The sequence below is a fragment of the Macadamia integrifolia genome, chromosome 5 (genome assembly GCF_013358625.1).
Source record: "Macadamia integrifolia cultivar HAES 741 chromosome 5, SCU_Mint_v3, whole genome shotgun sequence".
NCBI classification, from domain to species: domain Eukaryota; kingdom Viridiplantae; phylum Streptophyta; class Magnoliopsida; order Proteales; family Proteaceae; genus Macadamia; species Macadamia integrifolia.
The window spans coordinates 30781456-30805836 of record NC_056561.1 but is presented as its reverse complement, the minus strand read 5'-3'; the positions used below and the strand labels follow the sequence as shown (position 1 = coordinate 30805836).

General features: G+C 38.4%; 1 pseudogene; it reads left to right on the top strand.

The window, feature by feature from the left end:
- Window positions 1–24381, top strand: part of LOC122079777 — a 43753-nt pseudogene that overhangs the window by 6613 nt on the left and 12759 nt on the right.

The following is a 24381-nucleotide window of genomic DNA, read 5'->3' as shown; positions in this document are numbered from 1 at the left end:
GGCTCAGATGCATCAAAATTCGCAATAGACCCAGAAAGGTGGTTTGCAATAGTGTTGACTTCACGGTGGCAATGGATAATCTTCCATTGGATTCTGAGAAGATTACCTCAGCTCTCTCATTCCTTAAGATCCCATCAATTTCTGCCTTTCCTGGATTTCCTAAGAAACATCCATCCATATTCATCTTCAACCATCCCATGGAAGGAGGAGACCAGAAAATCTCCATTGGGCCAGACATTTTGGCCTGAAAAAAACATAAACCAATACTTCTTGCACAAAGAAAATCCGAAATGGAAATGGAATTCCCTGTTAGCACCATAGAAGAGGAAGTGATATCTCTTTTTATCGAATCAAAGCACTGACTGGGAGACCTGGAGATACCATCATGACGTCTGGCATTTCTTTCCATCCCCAAAAATTATAGAACAAAAATCGCTCCACTATTCTGTACCTTTTTAAGGGTAATGCTTCTAGCCTTCCTTTTGCACCATTTAAACAGGGCTTCAATATTATCGAATGAAGGCCAATAAACATTGAAGAGAGCACAAAAGGACCGCCGCCAAAGCTAGACAATGTAACTGCATGTCAAAAAAACATGAACCTTCGATTATTCATCTTTATCACATAGATCACAACGGTATGACATCTAAATACCCCATTTGCTCACCGCATCATCCGTTGGTAAAAAATTATGAGCTAGCCTCCAACCAAACACCGCTTGACGGGGCTGAGTAAAATTTTTCCAGACAAGAGAGTACCAGGACACTGCTGCATGCTTTTTCCTAATAGAGTCCCATGCTGAGGACATTGTGAATATACCAGAGGGAGTAGGCATCCAGTGTCATATATCCTCAAGACCTGAAACCAAAATATTACTTGCTTTTGCAAGAGACTCCTTTGGGAAAATTGAATTCACTTTTGAGAAATTCCACCTCTTCTTAGAGATAAAATCTGCTACCTTTGAGAGTTTGTTATTGAAAAAATTTTGATCAAGGCCTGAGGTTTCAACCAGCGATTTCCCATCAAGCCATTTATCAGTCCAAAACGAATTTTCTCTCCATTCCCAACTGTCTACCGCTCCAAATCAGAGACTTTATTCCATAATTTATTCAACCCAGGAAGAATGGAGGAAGCTTTATAACCATCTTTCAGCGAGCCATTTGGATTTACAAATAGAGCTCTATAAAAAAAAAGAGCTCATAATTGATTTCTCATGCTTAATTTGCCAAGCAACCTTGCACAAACATGCAGTATTCACTTCTCTCAGCTTTCTTATAACAAGCCCCCCCCCCTCCTTCTTAGGCTTACAAGCGTTCTCCCATTTTACCATTATTTTCTTCTGCTTCTCCACATCACCAGACCAAGTGACGTTTCACATCCACCTCTCTGCTATTTTAATGAATGATTGGGGCCACCAATACACAACAAAGTTTTGAATCGGAATTCCTAAGATCACAGACCTGACTTGCTCAACTCTGCCCGCCAAAGACAGCAATTTTCCCTTCCAACCCATTAACTTGGATTTAATTTTGCATTGGGAGCAAGTGATTTTTTCTGACTCCCTTTGAAAATTTCCACTCCAATTTAGAGCACCTAACTCATGAATAATTATTTAGTTTTAAGGAAATTTTCACAATTGTTTCAGATATTTCCTCTCCGTCAGTTAACAAATGCTACTTACATTTGCATGTGTAGGTTTACTTGGTATTTATATAGATATATATATATATATATATATGTAACTCCTCCAACCGGATCTATTTTTCACAGTCAAGAGGCTCCACTGTAGGCTTCTCTGTGAAGATAGAACAAGAAGCTGATGTATGCAGATGCAGGAAGCTAATAATGCAATCAAAAATAATTTGAAATATAATTTGAGAATTTAAAGTATACAATATTTGGAGATTTTGATTCAGAGTTCTTGGGTCTTTGGGCAGGCTTGGGTTGGAGGGTTTGAGAAGAAGAAGGGTGTTTGGTCTTGAGGAGTCTTTGAGCTATAGGTGGCTAACCTTTGAAGGACGATCAGACTTGTGATGATCGGAGCCTGTTGTTGAAGACCGACGGAGCACTTGGAGGTCCAGCGGAGCACTTTGAGATCTTGGAAGAACTTGGGAAGACAAGGCTTGCCTCGGAGCTTCTCTCTCTAAGTTCTAAGTTTACAAGGTTGAGAATTTTTCCAAGTGGTTTGGGAAGTGAGGGTGTGCTCCTTTTATAATGTAAGGAGGCTCATTTGAATTACATGTGGGTTTTGGTTTATTTGAGTTTCATTTGGTACTGTACCAAATTAGGTACTATTTGACATTTCATTTTGGCACTATTTGGAACTGTGCACTTGAATTTGTATTTTGAAGTGAACAGTTGCTGCCGACAGTTTGGAGAACTATTGGCACCGAAAGTTGGAGTTGCTGTCGATCTCTGATTTGGAATCTTCCATGATCTCACCATGGCATTCCACGTGTCAGAGACACTGTTCTCCGTATCGGTTTGATCAAGACTTTTGTATCCTATTTGTTTGAGCCGGATATTGGCTGGACTGTCCTTTAACCTGGGACAGTAACAGTACCTCTTTTCCTTAACAGGTTATCCGAGGTTATTTGACTAGGTGGTTTTACAACTACACCAGTCGGCTAGTTTAGAACCATCCTAACAGACGTTGGGGACCAAATCATGGTTTGGTCGAAGAGGATTTTAATTTTGTAGCCCGACGCGATCTTCAGGAGGTGACTTCTTTGAATTTTCTTGAGGAAGATGCCTTGGAGCTGGCGGGCTCATAGATAGGATCATCTTCATATGGATCTTGGCCATAGCATTGGACTGACAAAGATCCTTTGATGGGGTTGAGGCGGCCTGTCTTGAACATCTCAAAAATAATGTTGCCACCCAAAATTCTCCCCAACCATACAATCTCCAACAAATTATGCAAAAGTTTGACAAAATATCAAAACCGCATATTCCCGACCATTCTGGACGGATCAAATCTCTTGAAACTACCACTGCATCTTTGCAGTATGAAATAAAACATATTAAACAACAATTATACTTCCTTAATCGGCAAACAAGCCTCAACTTCAAACACTGAACCATTAACTAATCCCTTTGCAAATCATGCTCCTTCTGAACCTAACCCTACTGCCCCTGGGATTGTGACTGTCATAACTTGCCAAAACTGGTATGTACGCATAACCCTAGTTATTAATGCCTCATTCAAATTCTCTGCCATTGCCCTAGTTGATTCTGGTGCAAATGTCAATTGCATCAACGAAGGTGCTATTCCAACCTAGTTCTATGAATGAACAACCCAATGCCTTAACACGGCTAAATAATTTGAGAATTTAAAGTATACAATATTTGGAGATTTTAATCCAGAGTTCTTGGGTCTTTGGGCAGGCTTGGGTTGGAGGGTTTGAGAAGAAGAAGGGTGTTTGGTCTTGAGGAGTCTTTGAGCTATAGGTGGCTAACCTTTGAAGGACGATTAGACTTGTGATGATCGGAGCCTATTGTTGAAGACCGGCGGAGCACTTGGAGGTCCGGCGGAGCACTTTGAGATCTTGGAAGAACTTGGGAAGACGAGGCTTGCCTCGGAGCTTCTCTCTCTAAGTTCTAAGTTTACAAGGTTGAGAATTTTTCCAAGTGGTTTGGGAAGTGAGGGTGTGCTCCTTTTATAATGTAAGGAGGCTCATTTGAATTACATGTGGGTTTTGGTTTATTTGAGTTTCATTTGGTACTGTACCAAATTAGGTACTATTTGACATTTCATTTTGGCACTGTTTGGAACTGTGCACTTGAATTTGTATTTTGAAGTGAATGAACGAACAACCCAACGCCTTAACACGGCTAATGGATATGGGTTGAATGTCCAATACAAACTTTCAAATACCCATGTTTGTAACCAAGGCCTCTGCCTTCCTCAAACTTTCATCCTCGCAAAAGACCTTGACCAAACCATAATCCTTGGTCAACCCTTCTTAGAAAAAATCAAACCTTTCAAAATAACCCAAGATGGGATTTCTACAAAATTTCAATGACAAAAAATTGTCTTTCCATTCCTACAAGCCCAAAATTCTGACAATCAAAGCGTTAACAAAATTAAACAATTAAACTTCCTCAAAACAAAGCTTCTCCATGAAAGAATCTCTGAACACCTTAAAAATCCCAAAACAATTCATCAAATTAATTAGATCAAATCCAAATTTGAGGTTAATTTCTGTTATGATGTTCCTGATGCTTTTTGGCATCGAAAACAGCATATGATTTCCCTACCTTATGCTTCTGGGTTCTCAGACCTTCAAATACCAACTAAAGCACGACCGGCCCAAATGAATCAAAGTATTTTAGAGACATACAAAGAAGAAATTAACGACCTCCTGGCTAAAAACCTCATTCGGCCTAGTACTTCTCCTTAGAGTTGTACAGCTTTCTATGTTAATAAAGTTGCCAAAATTTTGAAGTGAACAATTGCTGCCGACAGTTTGGAGAACTATTGGCGCCGAAAGTTAATGATGCACTCTCATCATTGCTTGGTATATATATATTTCCTCTCCGACTGTTAATAAATACAGGAAGCCTTTCAAGGCACCTAAAAATTTCAAAGATCCAAAACCAGACAAGTCATCTCAAGGATGTTTTCGATGTGGCAAACCTAGCCATATCACCAAATTTTGTAGACTCTCAAATAAAATTAATTCCTTAAAAATCTCCGAGCAAGATAAAACTCAAATTCTTGCCCTATTTCAAGAAACCTCTTCATCCTCCTCTGAAGATGAAAATTACAAACTTAATCAAATCCAAGCTTCTGAACATACTACTTCCAGTTCATCTAATAATGAGAATTTTCAAGCCTGTGCTTATGATTCATGCATTATTGGTCTTAGCTGTGAAGATTGTGTTCCCAGATCCGTCCGGATGCTTCGTGCATCATTAACTAATCCCTTTACAAATCAGGTTCCTTCTGAACCTAACCCTACTGTCCCTGGGTTTGTGACTACCATAACTTGCCAAAACTGGTATGTACGCATAACCCTAGTTAATTTGGAATCTTCAACTATGAACGAACAACCCAACGCCTTAACACGGCTAATGGATCTGGGTTCGTTGTCTGAGTCGGAACCGAGCTCAGCTAATCTGGCAAGAAGGGCTTCCTTCTCACTTTTGACGCTTGATTTTGATGTACTTTGAAGGGTTGGAATTGGTTTGAGACCTATGAAGCTTTTGATGAGTGACGACTTTTCACATTTGGAGATGTTACAGTTGTCCCACCATTTGACGTTGAAGGTCCGGCAAAGGACTGGAGTAATCCAGTCAGGTGTCTGGAAATCATAAATTTGGTATTCCTAGAAAAGTATCCATGCCAAGCAACAGTGGAGGAAGAACCGGAGGAGGTCAGGTTGGTGCGGTTGTGGGGTTGAATTTTGGTAAAATGTTTGGAAGGAATCTTGTATTTGTGGTGGGAGGATTTCAATCATAGGACCGTATCGATCCCACCATTTTGGAAACCATAGGGGTGTTTGATTGTTAAATTTTTACTCAAAATAGAAGAACCAAGAGTGGCGGTTAATCCTATTTTGAAAACAGAAGGCTTTGAACCAGGCTTACTGGTAATCATAATATGTATAGGTTTGTGGACTGAAAGTGTTTGAAAAACTTCTTGTATTAAGGGGATGACTACCCCAGTCTTGGAGAGTAAGAGTTTTGCAGATGGTTACAGTTGTATGTGTAACCAAAGTTTGATCACTTCTGTCACAGTTGAGTTTGAATCTGACAGAGTCAGTTTCTACGAGGATATACTCGTAAAACTCTTGGGTTTTTACAGCCGAGGAGGAGTGGTGGTGCCATCCTTTGTAGAAAATTTGTTGTGCCAAATTGATGGGTGAGTCGGTAAATTTGAATAAGGGTTCTTCAATAGTGAAGAGATCTTCTTTGCATGGTTTTTCATTGTATTGGCTTTTGAGTTTAGAACCTTGGGCTGTTTGGAGAGGTTTGGCTTGAGTAGTTTGTAGGCTGGAGCTTGCCTTGTTTGTGGTTTGGAGGGGACCAGCAGCCGAGGATAAAACCACAGCGTGGGAGTAAGGTTTATTTGAGGAGGCCAATTGGGACTGGCTTCTAGTGACTATTTGGTTTGAAGGGGCAGCAGAGGCACCATAACTGGATTTGGTTTTGACAAGGGAATTTGAGGAGGTGGACTCCTTAGGGGGAGCCATCTTGATAAGGTTGATTTGTAAAGCCTAGCCCTGTAGGAATTCACGGGTAAGAAAGTCAAAGACAAAATTTGATTCTTCTTTAATATATTATATTTGAAATTCAAAAATTGATAATAAAGCTTGCCATCGGGCAAAAATTTGTTTTGATGCAACATTTGAAACATCATTTTGTAAAACGTATTTAGCTGTGCTACAATCAACACGAACTAAAAATGATTTATTTAATAATGCATTTTGAAATTTTTGTATGTAGAGAACAATTGATAAAATTTCTTTTTTGATAGTACTGTAATTCTTTTGGGTAGAATTCCAGATACCAGAAGTGAATTGGACTAATTGTTCTTTGTTGTCATTGAGAAGTCTCTGTTTAAGAATTCCTCTGTATCCAATATCTGAGGCGTCGGTTTCAATGATTTTAAAAGCCTCAGGGTTAGGGATAAATAAACAGGGAATTTCTTTGACTAATTTTTTTATGGTTTGGACGGCCGCGGTTTGGGCCGAAGTCCAAGGGGTTGGTTTCTTTTTAAGCCGAAGGTATAAGGGTTCAACGATTTTGCTGATTTGGGGAAGAAAATCAAGAACGTTATTTAGACTTCCTAAAAACCTTTGTAGTTGGGTTTTATCGAGAATTTGATCGGAAAATTTTTCACCAAAAGTAATGGCCCGATCGATGGGGGTAAGAGTACCATTTTCAATCAAATGACCAAGGAATCTAACTTTGGTGAGGAAGAATTCCATTTTTCTTTTGGATAACACAAGACCATTTGTTTTAATGATTTGGTAGAATGTTCTTAAATGTTTGAAATGCTATTCAATAGAATTTGAGAATACTAAGACATCATCAATGTAGACAATAGTGAATTGTCCATGAAAATTGAAGATATCATTCATAATCTTCTAAAATTCACTGGGAGCATTTTTGAGGCCGAATGGCATGACGTTACAACCATAATTTGAGAATTTAAAGTATATGGTATCAGAGCCACGATGGTGGTGGATTCATTTTACTTTTTGTAGATTTCTTTTCTTTTGAGTAATCATATTATTTTTAGTTTTTTACGGTGTGGAAGCCTTTGGACTTTTGGGAAGAGTGGCAGATGAGAATGTAAGACCACGTTTGTGCCCAAATTAAGTTGGATATACACCATCAAATGACTAGATCTAGGAGGTTACCCCAAGTTTAAGTTATCTCAAAACATGAATCGTCTATCCCGCTCCATGTCGATGAGATCGGCAGGTGAGGCAAGCACAAGTTCTAATGTGCTCAATTATGATGAACAAACTACAAGACTTGACCGTCAACTTCAAACCTAGAATATGCCAAAAATCTCAAGAAATGATATCTATGATCGAGACTGGTTTGGTCTCGAGACTGTCAAAACTATCGAACAAACCATAAATTTCACCCCTCAAACACAAGAAATTCAACTTTTTGATCCAAATACTTTACAAGAATTATATAAAGATCATAAATTTAATTATGTCCATATTGGTTTAGTCCAAGTGGCCATCAAACCACTTCGCCGAGAAGGACTTAACAACTCTATGTTGTTAGCCCTTCGCGACCAAAGATTTCTTGAGTTCAATGATTTCCTTCTAGGAGCCATTGAAACAAGCCTTTGTTATGGATCCGTCCATTTCAATGTATACCCAAATATGTCCATAGCCCTAGAAGACCCAAATATTTTACATTCTCTCAAACTTAATCTCAAAACTCATGGATACAAACTTATGCATGGAACCATCCCAATTTCTATTATCCACCGCATCAAATACAAAGCCATGAAATCGGTCCAACCCCGTGCCCGTAGGACTTCACCTAAGGGTCAAAGCCTTTACCTTGAAACCGACTGTATTCAGGGTCAAATTGTCTACCCAAAACTTTGTCAGTGGAAAGACATCACTTTCCCTGAGGAATGGCAGCTGCAAACGACTGCAATTCCCCCTCAAGTTTCCAATATTAGTATCCGTTCTATCTCCCAGGATTCCGACGGACTAGTTTCCATTCGGTTTAACTAGCAAATACCCCCTCCTAATTACCAAAGTTCCCGAAGTTCATGCTCTGATGCATCGACTTCTTCCAACATAGGTGGATGGTTACCCCAAACTAGGACTCCACCTATCCCAAACCTTGCTGGAGTTTAGACCAATCAAAATATTGCCCAGGGAACTTATGAAACTACTTTCCTTGAGTCAAATCCTTCTGAGGCTCCTGACCAGCAGTCTCCTACTCATTCTGAGGTTGCTCTACCTCCTCGTGATCCAAAGAATCCCGGAGTTTACATGATTCAAATAGCCACAGATTACCAAATTGATAAACCTTTACTTAGAACCGATTTTGAGTCACTTAAAAACAAACAAAAACGTGACTGGTTCTTAAAACTTTCAACCTTGAACAACAAGCACAAATTCGAACAAACTGGTATAATTTTATGACAAATCTTAAAACAAATGTTTTCTTCTTTACATATTTTGATATTTATGCCCAGGATAACAATATCTACTATCCCTGGCATAATCAGATATGTACTCAAACTGCTTCTCACAAATCTTGGACCCTTTGCGTCGGCCCAACAACAACTGCTATCCATCCCCCGGTGGAAAGCATCAAACATAACTACAAAAACAATGAAATAACGGCCTCTCCATTCAAAGTTTCTGAACAAGAGGATCCAAATAGAAGACAAATTGAACAATTAAATTTTGTAAATCTAAGTCTTCAAACCATAGGTAGTCAACTATCCAGAGTTGAAAACCCTGTCCAACCAAAACCAAAAGCCTCTTCATCTATGACACCAGCTCCAGTTCCAACTTCCGTTCCTCTATTCAAACCCTATAATATTCCAAAACAACAACAAAATGCTCTTAACAAATCATTTGTCCTAGACCAAATCAATCAGTGCCTTACTATTCTAAATGTTGCTGAAGCACATGTAGAAGCAAATTTAAACGATCCACATACACCAGTTCAAAACCAGCCCTCAGCTGAACCCTCGGCTGAATCAAATAATAGAGGTGTTCGCACCATTATAGGACGTTCTTTGGATTCTTCTTCAAGTTCCGAAGAAGAAGATTTTCCACAAATTAATCAAATTGGTCAAAATTCAACCCAACATCCGGTCTTCCCCGACCTTCAAATTGAAGCTAGAGGAACTACTCGTCAGGCTTCCTACCAAAGTGGCATCATCTATGAATGGAACATAGATGGATTGTCTAAACATAATCTCATGAACAAACTCCAAGAAATGACCATGGTTAGCAATGCACATCGTATCAAGAATACACCTAATAGTGTTGTGGCTACCTTGCTTGTTTCTGGCTTTACTGGCCAACTCAAAGGTTGGTGGCATTATGTCCTGACCGATGTCCAAAAAACTGAAATCCTCATGGCTGTCCAAATTACACCGGAAAGAACCCCCCTTCTTGATGGTGAAAGTATTCCTATTGAGGATGCTGTTAATACCCTTATTTTCAGCATTGCTAATTACTTTTTAGGAAATTCTTCTCGTCTAGATAGAACGGCCAAACAATTATCAAACCTTCGATGTAAAAAACTACATGATTTCAAGTGGTACAAAGACACCTTCTTAACCAAAGTCTTAACTAGACCAGACGCAAACCTTCCCTGTTGGAAAGAGAAATTCCTTACAGGATTACTAACTTTATTTTCTGAGAAAATCAAACAACGCCTTAGGAAAGAAAATGAAGGGATTATTCCCTATGATCAAATGACCTATGGCCAAATCGTTAGTCTAATTCATGAAGAAGGCCTCGCCCTCTGCACAGACATTAGACTAAAGAAACAAATTCATAAGGAAAACAAATTTTACAAACGTGAATTAGGAGGTTTTTACGGAAAATTTGGTTTTCCTCCCCTTAGGCCTCCAACAAAACATAAACACAAGTCCTCTCGCAAATACTATAAAAATTTTAACAAATCCAAGAAGCATATGTCCCACAGACCATTCACAACCCCTGAATTTTATCACAAAACTCCTCCAAAGCCTAAGTATAATAAATACAGGAAGCCTTTTAAGGCACCTAAAAATTTCAAAGATCCAAAACCAGAGAAGTCCTCTCAAGGATGTTTTCGATGTGGTAAACCTGGCCATATTGCCAAATTTTGTAGAGTCTCAAATAAAATTAATTCCTTACAAATCTCCGAGCAAGATAAAACTCAAATTCTTGCCCTATTTCAAGAAACCTCTTCATCCTCCTCTGAAGATGAAAATTACAAACTTAATCAAATCCAAGCATCTGAACATACTACTTCCAGTTCATCTAATAATGAGAATTTTCAAGCCTGTGCTTGTGATTCATGCATTATTGGTCTTAGCTATGAAGATTGTGTTCCTAGATCCGTCCGGATGCTTCGTGCATCACCTAATTCAAATATCTTTGATTATATTGATAATCTGACAAACCCTGAACATAAAAAGTCCTGTCTTGAACATCTCAAAAACAATGTTGCCACCCAAAATTCTCCCCAACCATACAATCTCCAACAAATTATGCAAAAGTTCGACAAAATATCAAAACCGCATATTCCCGACCATTCTGGACGGATCAAATCTCTTGAAACTACTACTGCATCTTTGTAGTATGAAATAAAACATATTAAACAACAATTATCCTTCCTTAATCGGCAAAACCAACAAGCCTCAACTTCAAACACTGAACCATTAACTAATCCCTTTGCAAATCAGGTTCCTTCTGAACCTAACCCTACTGCCCCTGGGTTTGTGACTACCATAACTTGCCAAAACTGGTATGTACGCATAACCCTAGTTATTAATGCCTCATTCAAATTCTCTGCCATTGCCCTAGTTGATTCTGGTGCAAATGCCAATTGCATCAACGAAGGTGCTATTCCAACCCAGTTCTATGAACGAACAACCCAACGCCTTAACACGGCTAATGGATATGGGTTGAATGTCCAATACAAACTTTCAAATACCCATGTTTATAACCAAGGCCTCTGCCTTCCTCAAACTTTCATCCTCGCAAAAGACCTTGACCAAACCATAATCCTTGGTCAACCCTTCTTAGAAAAAATCAAACCTTTCAAAATAACCCAAGATGGGATTTCTACAAAATTTCAAGGACAAAAAATTGTCTTTCCATTCCTACAAGCCCAAAATTCTGACAATCAAAGCGTAAACAAAATTAAACAATTAAACTTCCTCAAAACAGAGCTTCTCCATGAAAGAATCTCTGAACACCTTAAGAATCTCAAAACCATTCATCAAATTAATCAGATCAAATCCAAGTTTGAGGTTAATCTCTGTTCTGATGTTCTTGATGCTTTTTGGCATCGAAAACAGCATATGGTTTCCCTACCTTATGCTTTTGGGTTCTCAGACCTTCAAATACCAACTAAAGCACGATCAGCCCAAATGAATCAAAGTCTTTTAGAGACATGCAAAGAAGAAATTAACGACCTCCTGGCTAAAATCCTCAGTCGGCCTAGTACTTCTCCTTGGAGTTGTACAGCTTTCAATGTTAATAAAGCTGCCAAAATAGAACGTGGAACTCCCAGGTTAGTTGTTAATTATAAACCTCTAAATGATGCCCTCCAATGGGTCAGATACCCAATTCCAAACCAAAAGAATCTTTTACAAAGAATTTATCAAGCAAAGATCTCTTCCAAATTCGATGTGAAGACTGGTTTCTGGCAAATCCAGATTCATGAAAAAGATCGTTACAAAACTGCTTTCACAACTCCTTTTGGCCTATATAAATGGAACGTCAAGCCATTCGGCCTCAAAAATGCTCCCAGTGAATTTTAGAAGATTATGAATGATATCTTCAATTCTCACAGACAATTCACTATTGTCTACATTGATGATGTCTTAGTATTCTCAAATTCTATTGAACAACATTTCAAACATTTAAGAACATTCTACCAAATCATTAAAACAAATGGTCTTGTGTTATCCAAAAGAAAAATGGAATTCTTCCTCACCAAAGTTAGATTCCTTGGTCATTTGATTGAAAAGGGTACTCTTACCCCCATCGATCGGGCCATTACTTTTGGTGAAAAATTCCCCGATCAAATTCTCGACAAAACCCAACTATAAAGGTTTTTAGGAAGTCTAAATTACGTTCGTGATTTTCTTCCCCAAATCAGCAAAATCGCCGAACCCTTATACCTTCGGCTTAAAAAGAAACCAACCCCCTGGACTTCGGCCCAAACTACGGCCATCCAAACCATCAAAAAATTAGTCAAAGAAATTCCCTGTTTATTTATCCCTAACCCTGAGGCTTTTAAAATCATTGAAACTGATGCCTCAAATATTGGATACGGAGGAATTCTTAAACAGAGACTTCTCAATGACAACAAAGAACAATTAGTCTAATTCACTTCTGGTATCTGGAATTCTGCCCAAAAGAATTACAGTACTATCAAAAAAGAAATTTTATCAATTGTTCTCTGCATACAAAAATTTCAAAATGAATTATTAAATAAACCATTTTTAGTTCGTGTTGATTGTAGCGCAGCTAAATACGTTTTACAAAATGATGTTTCAAATCTTGCATCAAAACAAATTTTTGCCCGATGGCAAGCTTTATTATCAATTTTTGAATTTCAAATAGAATATATTAAAGGAGAATCAAATTCTATCCCTGACTTTCTTACCCGTGAATTCCTACAGGGCCAGACTTTACAAATCAACCTTATCGGGATGGCTCCCCCTAAGGAGTCCACCTCCTTAAATTCCCTTGTTAAAACCAAATCCAGCTATGGTGCCTCTGCTGCCCCTTCAAACAAAATAGTCACTAGAAGCCAATCCCAATTGGCCTCCTCAAATAAACCCTACTCCCACACTGTGGTTTTATCCTCGGCTGCTGGTCCCCTCCAAACCACAAACAAGGCAAGCTCCAGCCTACAAACTACTCAAGCCAAACCTCTCCAAACAGCCCAAGGTTCTAAACTCAAAAGCCAATACCATGAAAAACCATACAAAGAAGATCTCTTCACTATTGAAGAACCCTTATTCAAATTTACCAACTCACCCATCAATTTGGCACGGCAAATCTTCTACAAAGGATGGCACCACCACTCCTCCTCGGTTGCAAAAACCCAAGAGTTTTACGAGTATATCCTCGTAGAAACTGACTCTGTCAGATTCAAACTCAACTATGACAGAAGTGATCAAACTTTGGTTACACATACAACTGTAACCATCTGCAAAATTCTTACTCTCCAAGACTGGGGTAGTCATCCCCTTAATATAAGAAGTTTTTCAAATACTTTCAGTCCACAAACCTATACATATTATGATTACCAGGAAGCCTGGTTTAAAGCCTTCTGTTTTCAAAATAGGATTAACCGCCACTCTTGGTTCTTCTGTTTTGAGTACAGATTTAACAATCAAACACCCCTGTGGTTTCCAAAATGGTGGGATCGATACGATCCTATGGTTGAAATCCTCCCACCACAAATACAAGATTCCTTCCAAACATTTTACCAAAATTCAACCTCACAACTGCACCAACCTGACATCCTCCGGTTCTTCCTCCACTACCGCTTAGCATGGATACTTTTCTGGGAATACCAAATTTATGATTTCCAGACACCTGACTAGATTACTCCAGTCCTTTTCTGGACCTTCAACGTCAAATGGTGGGACAACTGTGACGTCTCCAAATGTGAAAAGTCGTCACTCATCAAAAGCCTCACAGGTCTCAAATCAATTCCAACCCTTCAAAGTACATCAAAATCAAGCGTCAAAAGTGAGAAGGAAGCCCTTCTTGCCAGATTAGCTGAGCTCGGTTCCGACTCAGACAACGATGAAGGCTCTAGCGATGGTGCCTACAGCCTCAACTCCATCAAAGGATCTTTGTCAGTCCAATGCTATGGCCAAGATCCATATGAAGATGATCCTATCTATGAGCCCGCCAGCTCCAAGGCATCTTCCTCAAGCAAATTCAAAGAAGTCACCTCTCGAAGATCTCGTCGGGCTACAAAATCAAAATCCTCTTCGACCAAACCATGATTTGGTCCCCAACGTCTGCTAGGACGGTTATTAACTAGCCGACTGGTGTAGTCGTAAAACCACCTAGTCAAATAACCTCGGACAACCTGTTAAGGAAAAGAGGTACTGTTACTGTCCCAGGTTAAAGGACAGTCCGGCCAATATCCGGCTCAAACAAATAGGATACAAAAGTCTTGATCAAACCAATACGGAGAACAGTGTCTCTGACACGTGGAATGTCGTGGTGAGATCATTGAAGATTTCAAATCAGAGATCGACAGCAACTCCAACTTTCGGCGCCAATAGTTCTCCAAACTGTCGGCAGCAACTGTTCACTTTAAAATACAAATTCAAGTGCACAGTTCCAAACAGTGCCAAAATGAAATGTCAAATAGTACCTAATTTGGTACAGTACCAAATGAAACTCAAATAAACCAAAACCCACATGTAATTCAAATGAGCCTCCTTACATTATAAAAGGAGCACACCCTCACTTCCCAAACCACTTGGAAAAATTCTCAACCTTGTAAACTTAGAACTTAGAGAGAGAAGCTCCGAGGCAAGCCTCGTCTTCCCAAGTTCTTCCAAGATCTCAAAGTGCTCCGCCGGACCTCCAAGTGCTCCGCCGGTCTTCAACAACAGGCTCCGATCATCACAAGTCTGATCGTCCTTCAAAGGTTAGCCACCTACAGCTCAAAGACTTCTGAAGACCAAACACCCTTCTTTTTCTCAAACCCTCCAACCCAAGCCTGCCCAAAGACCCAAGAACTCTGGATCAAAATCTCCAAATATTGTATACTTTAAATTCTCAAATTATTTTTGATTGCATTATTAGCTTCCTGCATCTGCATACAGTAGCTTTTTGTTTTATCTTCACAAAGAAGCCTACAGTAGCGCCTCTCGACTGTGAAAAATAGATCCGGTTAAGCAGCTTTTAATTTTCTGCAATTCCATATCTTTATTTTAAGTTCATAGTCTTGTTCTTTATTTACTTGTTTATTTTAATTCTGCACGATTTAAGTTCTTAGTAAGGTATCGCACCTATCTAAGTGTTAGTCTCCCTGCTGGATCGGAGTAAGGTATTGCACCTATCTCATCCTTCTTACCATACAGAACCAGGAGATCCCTATTTCCCTGGATTTTGGTTAGATCAATCCTGTTATCTAATATATATCTATCTATCTATATATATACCCCTATTTTAATCCAAAATTTCTTCTCTTGTTTCCAATCAACACCCACACCCACATCTGATCTGGTGGTACAACTTGCTGAGGAATCTGCTAACCATTTGCCAACTTTGTTGTCCATGGTAACTAGGGATATAAGCAGAGTCTTCTTCAAATTCAATGTAGGTATAAACTCAATATTACAATTTGATAAATTTTTTTCTAAAGTTCTCGTAGAATCTGAAACTAAGCTGTTGTATCTAAAATTATTGGATTTGAACTTTTGTTTGGACTGGATTCAATTCACATAGGATGGAGATGAGTTCAATGAAACATTCCAGGTGACAGTGTTAGCTCATGTAAGGCTTTATATCGTATGATATGTTAGTTGTGTTTTTTGGAGGGTGAACAAAGCATATGGAAGAGAATTTTTGTGATGACTTCAGCATCTTGTGGTTTATAGTATGTATCACTAACTCCTTCCTGTATCGACTTTGGTATCTTTCCTGGACTCTGGTGTAGAGCTGCTCATTGCCAAGCCTCATTGTTATAGACAATATGGTTATTTTTCGTTTTGTGATTGAAGATGTTGCTTCACCACAAACCTACCTTTGACTTATTAAAAGAAAAAAGAATGGTGCAGGTCTTTCAACCTTGGATTCAGAAGAGAAGGATTGCATATGCAAAGCATAAACATGTAATATCAGGAATTTTGAAACATTTCAAACGGCATGCGCTAGGAAGGCTCCTTACAGATGAAGGTCAACCTAATGCTGAAGCTATCAACAAGTTAGTCCATATCGTACTTACTATAGCTTCTGTTATTAAGTACTATTTTCTGTTTAATCAAATATTTTTTTCAATTAAATCTAATAACAGGTTATTCAAGACAATCGATCTGGATTCAGATAGGAAATTGTCAGGCTCAGAGCTAGGAGCATTGCTTTTAGGAATTCACTTTGATGAGATAGATATTGACATGAATGATGCCATTAAAATATTATTAGAAGATTTTGATACATCTTATGATTGTCATGTTAATGAGGAAGAGTTCTTGAATGGAATCTCAAGATGGATTAAGGTGGCCGAGAGATCTGTTGTTTTGACTGGGAATCAAGGTTCTCGCACAGAAAAGGTTTTAGATGGCTTTCATCAGGTAACTTTTGTTATGGTATGCCTTGAACTTATCCTAACCTATATATAAAAGTTTGATACCTTCAATAATGCAAACTTTGCATATGCATGCATGCAGAAAACCAAGGAAGAATATTATCTAATAGGAGAAGTGAGTGATGTGGAGAATAAACCCAAGTGGATTTACGTTAAAGCAGTATTTATGTTGCTAGTGGGAACTGTTATTGCAGCTACATTTTCAGAACCCCTTATTGATGTTGTTGAGAACTTCTCCACTGCTACAACTATACCTTCGTTCTTCGTCTCATTCATAGCTTTGCCTTTTGCTACTAAGTCAAGAGAGGCAGTGTCATTATTCATTTCTGCTAGCCAGAAGAAGCAGAGACATGCTTCTTTGGTCTTCTCTGAGGTTTGTAATTCTCTACTTTTCAATTATTATCTTATATATATATATATATATATATAGAGAGAGAGAGAGAGAGAGAGAGAGAGAGAGAGAGAGAGAGAGAGAGAGAGAGAGATATGTCCAGTATTACAGAGTGCAGTCATCTCCAAAGGATTATGTTGCCTCAGTAGTCCCCGAGTACATTGAACATGGTTATATTAAACTGCATCTGTTGGGACTCTCAACCTGCCATTAGGAACTGTTAGTATAAAAGCATTATCAATTTCACAAAAAAAAAAAAGGTTATCAGTTAATAAGAACTGATCAAGGGAACAGAACCATTTCTTGCTAGTGTTTCACTGCCATCTCTCCTATCTGTTGTACTATCATCCCCAGTGATAAGCCCTCACAACCATTATATCACTTTTATTGCTCTCCTCCTTGTTTAATTTCCATAGAAGTGTGAAGAGCAAGAAGCTTTCCCTTAAACAAATTCTTTCAAGAGAAGAATTCCTCGTTCTTCTCCGGCAGAAGGAAGAACTCAGTTGTTTTTCTATGATTTCTTACTGCTATTTGATGTTTCATCTAGTTTCATATATTTATTGTTCATCTAATTATATGGTTTATATAATTAATGTTCATCTATTTGTCATTTCTATCTATTTGTTGTTCTTTTGTTTGTCATTCCTCCTATTTGTGTTTTTTTAAATCAATTTGTCCTTTCGAGTCTGAATGTGTTGTGTTCTCGAATTTGGTACTTTCTGTGTTTAGATTGGTCATGTATGATTGCCGTGGATTGTCTCTTGCTTAGGTAGTTCAAATTTTATTGTTTTGTTGTGTCAAGTAGGCATCCAACACTGTAAAAAAATTAGGAATCACCATTTGCATGGATCTTGATCAGTAATAACTAGGAATTATGTCTATCGACCTTATGCTAGTGCATTCCCAGGAAATCACGCATTGTATTATGACAAGGGAGCACTTACAAGGACCAATGGTTTTTGCACCATGGATGAGTTAAAAATCTATCCCAAGAGCGTAGGATTAGATTTACATCTAAGAACTTATGAATTTTAATGGGAAAGATTCTAGAATTGGTAGATGTAATGAAAAGAAGAATTAACATAGCTTGTAGAGACAAAATGGAAGAGTAAAAAGGCTAAGGATTTAGATGACTATAAACTTTGGTATAATAGGGATGCAAATAATAAAAATGAAGTAGAAATAATAGTAGATAAATATTTAAAAAATAGTGCCATAGATTTTAAATGGATTAGTGATAGGATGGTATCCATCAAACTTATATTAGAGGATTTGATTTTGAAGGAGGGGATTTTGGTTTTAGATTTTGTGGTTGCCTACGATATATCAATATAGTAAACATATGCTTCGAAAAAAATGAAGAGCATCTAACAACTTTAAAAAATGGACAACTAGTAGACAAATATATTTCTTTCTTTCTTTCTAACTAGACAAGACGATAGGTTATCATGTAAAGATTGTAAGACTATACCAAGGGAGAGCTTAGCCACGTAACATAGATTAATGACCTTAAATATGTTTTTTAAAATTCAAATTGTAAGAGTTGTGAGATTATTTTCCCTAGGATATGGTGGTCGACATATACTGATAAATTAGTATCATAAAGAATATGGGATTTAGATGATGGCCCTAATATTGTGGGATGAGATGGTTACTTATATTAGAAATACAACTATAATTTTTTTTTTTTATTAGAAATCAGCAAAAGGAATTATTAAAAAGAATTAAAAGACTATGAGATAGGACCAAATAAAAAATAAAGTAAAATTGGGCTACTAATCCACCTTTGGTTTGGCCATCATTAGATAAGCAACCCAACAAAACATAATTTGAAAGACCAAAGAAATGGGAGAGGGCTCATAGTGCCCCCCCCCCCCCCCAATTAACTAAATCTATACCAAGACCATATTTGGGCATCCCAACTTATATCATATAAAATAAATTTAGGTATCACCTCTCAGATCGTAGAAACTCGAGTTACTGTTGCATGCTTAGAAATATGACTATTGATATTCTAGGTGAATTTGAACGAATATGACCTTATCTAGGAAGACTTGGTAGTGGGTGAGGAAGTTCAAACAATAGTTAAGGCTAAAAAATCCAATTTAAAACTTTCCAAAGTACAAATGATGAACAGGAATTCAAAATGTATAAATTCAATAGAAATGAAGTTAGGAAAATAATAGCGAATGCAAAGGCTACAAATTATGACAATCTCTATACCATGTGAGGCACAAAGGGCAAAATGAAGGGGAACAAGATATTTATAAACTAACCAAATTGAGGAAAAGGAAGAGTAGATATTTAAACCATATTAGATGCATTAAAAGTGAGGGTGGTAATTTGCAGCCAAAAGAAGGGAAACTCATTTGCAGCCAAGGCAAAAAACTTTTGGGTGGCTGCTTATGAATGGTAAGATGCCCACTGATGATCAGATTAAAGCCAAGGGCATCCCTCTTTCTTCCCAGTGCTCCTTTTGCCTGAAGTTTGAGGATCGCTTAATCATTTATTCTTAGATTGTAGCTTCTCGAAGGAAGTTCGGAATAGGTTTCTCTCTTGCTTTGGTATGACTTGGTGCTACCAGTCAAGTATATCAGACCTGGTAAAATGGTGGCTCAGAAAATGCAGGTTGATCTCTGTTAAGTACCCATGGTTAGCTGGTTTTGTGCTAATTACAGATCACATATGGAGGGAAAGGAACACTAGGCGATTTCAAAATGAGTTTAAAAATCCTAGCTATATATTCAATATGGTTAAGAGAGACCTCAATGAGTCTTCTCTAAACTTGCAGAGAGTAGTGAATTGTATTTCAGATCTTATTATATGCAGAACTCTTGGTCTTCAGGGTATTCCCGAAAATCGCCAATCCATTCTGGAAGTTTTCGGGTGTAAGCCATCCGTTGGATGGGTGAAACTCAATGTAGATGTTGCTCACTTGGCAACCCAGGAAAGGTTGGCGCTGGGAGTCTGTTCAGGGACAACACTGGCCATTCCATTGAAGCTTTTAACATTTCATTGTGTGTTCAAACTAACTATTATGCTGAGTTTCGTGGTTTTATGGAAGGTCTTTATAGAGTGAAATCCCTTGGCATTTTGAGACTTTGGATAGAAGCTGACTCTAAAGCTTTGGTGGTGGCAGTTTAGAGAAATTACATTACTTGGTTCAATCTGCAAGAATGGATTCGTATTAATCACTATCTTGACTCAATTCAGTGGAAGGTCTCTCATTGCTTCAGGGAAGCAAATGTCATTGCTGACTTCCTTGCTAAGAATGCGACTAAAAATGATTCCTCGGGTATTTTCATCTCCTTCCCCTCATATATCAGGGATGAGATGATGCATGTTGCTTTATCTAGACTTCGATTTAGATTCCATAATTAGTGCGTGGGTTTTCCCTGTTGATGGCAATGCCGAAGGTGGGGAATTTCCAGATCCACTCTTGCATCTTTTTTCCTTTTTTTCTGATTTTCAATAAATTTTCTTGGATCTTTAGGGAAAAAAAGTGAGGATGGTAATAATAAACGATGAGGAGATTAATGAGAAGTGGAATAGCTATTTATATAGTTTATTAAATGAAAACAATACAGGTAACAATATCTTAGAAGGCTATACTAACCACTAAGAAACTACAAATCTTGATATATATGAACAATTAGGGTGGTTGAAGTAAAAAAGCCTTAAAAAATATTAAAATAGGTAAAGTAGTAGGTCTAGATGGTATCCTGATAAAGATTGGAAGAGTGTAGGAATTTGTGGATTATCGTGGTTAACTAGGTTATTCGATAAGATTTTTAGCACCTAAAAAAAATGGATGAATGGAGAAGAAGCAATGTGGTATCGATTTATAAAAGTAAAGGTGATATTCAAAGTTGTAATATTTATAGAGGAATATAGTCATTCTATGAATTTATAGAAGACAATAATTAAAGTTCACTTGAGACAAGATACTAGTATTATAGATAACCAACTTGGTTTTATGCTTGAGAGATCAACCGATGGGTATGTGAATGAGAGAGAGGACCATGAGTGTGAGTGTGGATAAGGTTTCCCCTATCCAGAACTGGAAGTGGGTAGTGTTTCTAACGCGCAAGGGTTGGAGGCTACTGGAGGTGCTTGATCGTTGGATTTTTGATCCTTTCTTGATGGGGGGAAAATCATTCGATTCCAGTGAGACAAACAAAGGCATCATTTTCCCCATCTTCATTGGGGGAAGGAAACTTGGATGTTCGGTAAATAGCTACAGTTCCTCCTTGTTGAGGTATGATGTGTTGTATTCAGTCGCTTGCAAAAGTGGGCTTATTCCTTATCTCAATTTAATTTAGGAAGTACTAGTGATTTTTCCTAAATAATGAGGGTGTAGGAGGTTGAAGCCCTCTGCCTGAAATAGTTTTTGGGAATCGTTTACTTCAAGCAATTTTGGACTTTCAGGAGCTATATGGGTATTTCGGTAAATTTCCTGTATAGGGTTCGCTATAGATTTGTAGTGAGGATTCTTTCTCTGTAAGCAATCTAAGAGAGCTGTGAGGATGAGTGGTTGTAACCCTATTCTTCATTGATAATAAAACAAGATCTCATCTCACCATAGATGTAGGCAATCTGGCCAAACCACATAAATATTTGCATTCTTTGTGTAACTGTTGTCTGCTATTTCCATTTATTTTTCTGCATCATTTTAGGGTTGTGTTTCAACACTCCTATGGGGAGTTCTTTTGCTTCAGTGGGGGGGGGGGCACTCTCTCGGTTGTGGATAGCCTTACTATTACAGTTAAGGATTGTACATTTACGTGCATTAAGATTCCACTATGGCTTATGATAAACAATTGGTAAAGCATCGATATTCTTTGTTAGGTCGAGTTAACTTTCATTCTATCTCTATGAATGTTTTGCGGACGTATGTAAAGGATTGCTGGGTTCTTGAGCATCTGGAAAATCTATAATCACTTGGCAAAGGTTTATCTTATTTCAATTTAAGACTGAGACATGTATAGATTCAATTTGGAAGAATGATCCTATGCTAGTGGATGGACAACTTTTAATGTTAATAATCAAGATAGGACACATGAGCTTACATGGATTTTTTTTTTTCCTAATTTTCCTCAGGAATATTAAGATGAGGAGATTATTCTCTCTTTGACGAAGGTAGTGGGAAGTCCTATTTCTATTTGACTGGAAGATTCGTGAGTCTCTATTCATCTATTTTGCTTGTGTGTGTGTGTTGACATTGATGACTCCATTCCAAGGGTGGAGGAACTGTATGTTGAGAGTGATCAGTATGGCTCTATAGAATCATTTATTTCCAAACAACCTATAGTTTTTGAAAGTCCTCCTATCAAATGCGCTACAAATTGCCGCTATGGTCACAGGGCAGACGTTTGCCAATCAAAGAACTAAGAAGAGAAGTAGGTATTGGAACTAAAGGTCCTATAAGGAACATATAGGTATATCCCAGCCCAATGAGAAAGGGTATACGTGCTTGTCCTCAGGAATGATAAGGTTGAGGTAGTTGCTAACTTCAGAAATTTTCTCAGCGGCCAAACAAATTTTGAGGCAGAGTTTTTGGCATTGATGATTGGGATTGAGGTTGCTCAGAATCTGAGAATTCAACGCTTGTGGATAGAGTGTGCCTCTGTTACAACTGTTATTCTTTTTCTTAAGAGGAAACCTCTGTGGAAAGCTCGTCAAAGATGGTTAAATTGTTTGTCTTTTTTGGAAGCGGTGGAGTGGAAAATTACCCACTGCCATTGGGAAGTGAATTTTGTCGATGATTACTTGTCAAAATCAGCGGCTCGTTTTGAAGTCTCTTCATCGGTCTCAGTCTGGCCATCGCTGAAGAAGATGGATTTAGACATGGATGCATCTGGTTGTCCTCGCTATAGATCTAGTTAGGTGATTTTACTGTTTGCTTTTGGGTGGTTGAGTCTGTGGTTTGTCTTGTTCTACTGATGGCAATGCCGTAGGTGGAACTTGTACTTTCCCTTCTCTTCCTGTTTTTGAGAGGCTTGGGTTGTTCTGCTCTTCCTCTTCTTGATGTATTATATTTGTAATTTTTCTCCTTTATATTTAATATACATGATTTTCTAGCGAAAAAAGTGCTTCTCCTCCATTTCATCTCTTGGGAAAAGAGAGAGATGACCAAATAAGAGTCACCACCTAGAGTTAGGGTTTAAGATCCACTAAACCAAAGATTGAATCTACAACCACCCAATGGGGAATTGGTCGAACCATCAATCTGAGTAAGGGTCTAAGTTACGGTCCAGGGAAGGTGTTAGGCACCCAGGTCTGCTCGATATGAATCGGTCTTCCTATTACGTGGCTAAAATATATATCTAATACATGATAAGTACTCTTAAACTATGAAGGAATAAAATACTTAAAATAAAAGAGATAGGGTTCAGAATCACATACTTAGAGGTTCGGTTGCAGAACAATGGTTAGTATACTGAATATAAACAAGATAATAGTGAGGGAAGCTAGAAGATCGAATCTCATGGTCGATAGAGAGAGATTTCCTGATGGAGAGCATTGGGAGAGGAGAGGGAGATAGGGATGCTAAGGAGGTTGGCGTTTTGGGGGATGGCCAAGATCCAGGTGGAGGTTTCCCTGTGCGGGTGGATGAACCTCTTGCGGATGAATCAGTGGTTGTTGTCCGCGAAGGTGGAGAGCCTTCAATTCATCCTGCTCTGAGGAAAACTTATGCAAGGGCCGTTGGCTCGGTGCTCCCTGAAGTGAGTGACCTACCTGAGCCGATAAATGCAGGGAGATTCACCAAAGTCATTATTCCTTAGGATGAATACGAGGATAGATTATCTATATATCGTTTTGCCTTGATTGGAAAATTAAACTTCAGATATTTATCATTAGATGAGGTGCGACGGCAAGCAAAGGAATCATGGAACTTAAAGGGGAATGTGAAGATGGTGCCTATGGGCAAAGGTTTCACAATTTTCTAGTTTGATTCTGATGGTGATATGGCTTCTATGTGGAGAAGAAGCCCTGTCCGTGTGGGAAAGCAATACCTACGCTTCTAGAGATGGCATCCAGACTTCAATGTGAACGAAAAATATGTTAACAAATCATTGGTCTGGGTTCGCTTCCCTGATCTACCACTCGAATACTGGCACGAAAAGGTGCTCTTGACGATGGCAAAGGCTGCTGGTCACCCTATTGCGCTCGATCAACACGTCAAGAACGTGGTCTTTGGAAATTATGCTAGAGTTCTAGTGGAGATTAAGATGGGAGGGGAACGACTAGAAGAGATCCAGGTCGAATGCCGTCAACCTGGTTCCACTAATCTCTTCTGGTTCACGCAACCCATTGTTTATGAAGATTCATTAGGTAAGTGCGGATACTGCAAAAAAATTGGACACGTGATTGGAGATTGCAGAGAAAAAAAAAGCCGATGATCTGAGAGATGCGCCGTAAGAGGTTGGAGGTATCCCAGGAGCCGTTTACGCCGACAAATCCCCTATTCTTGC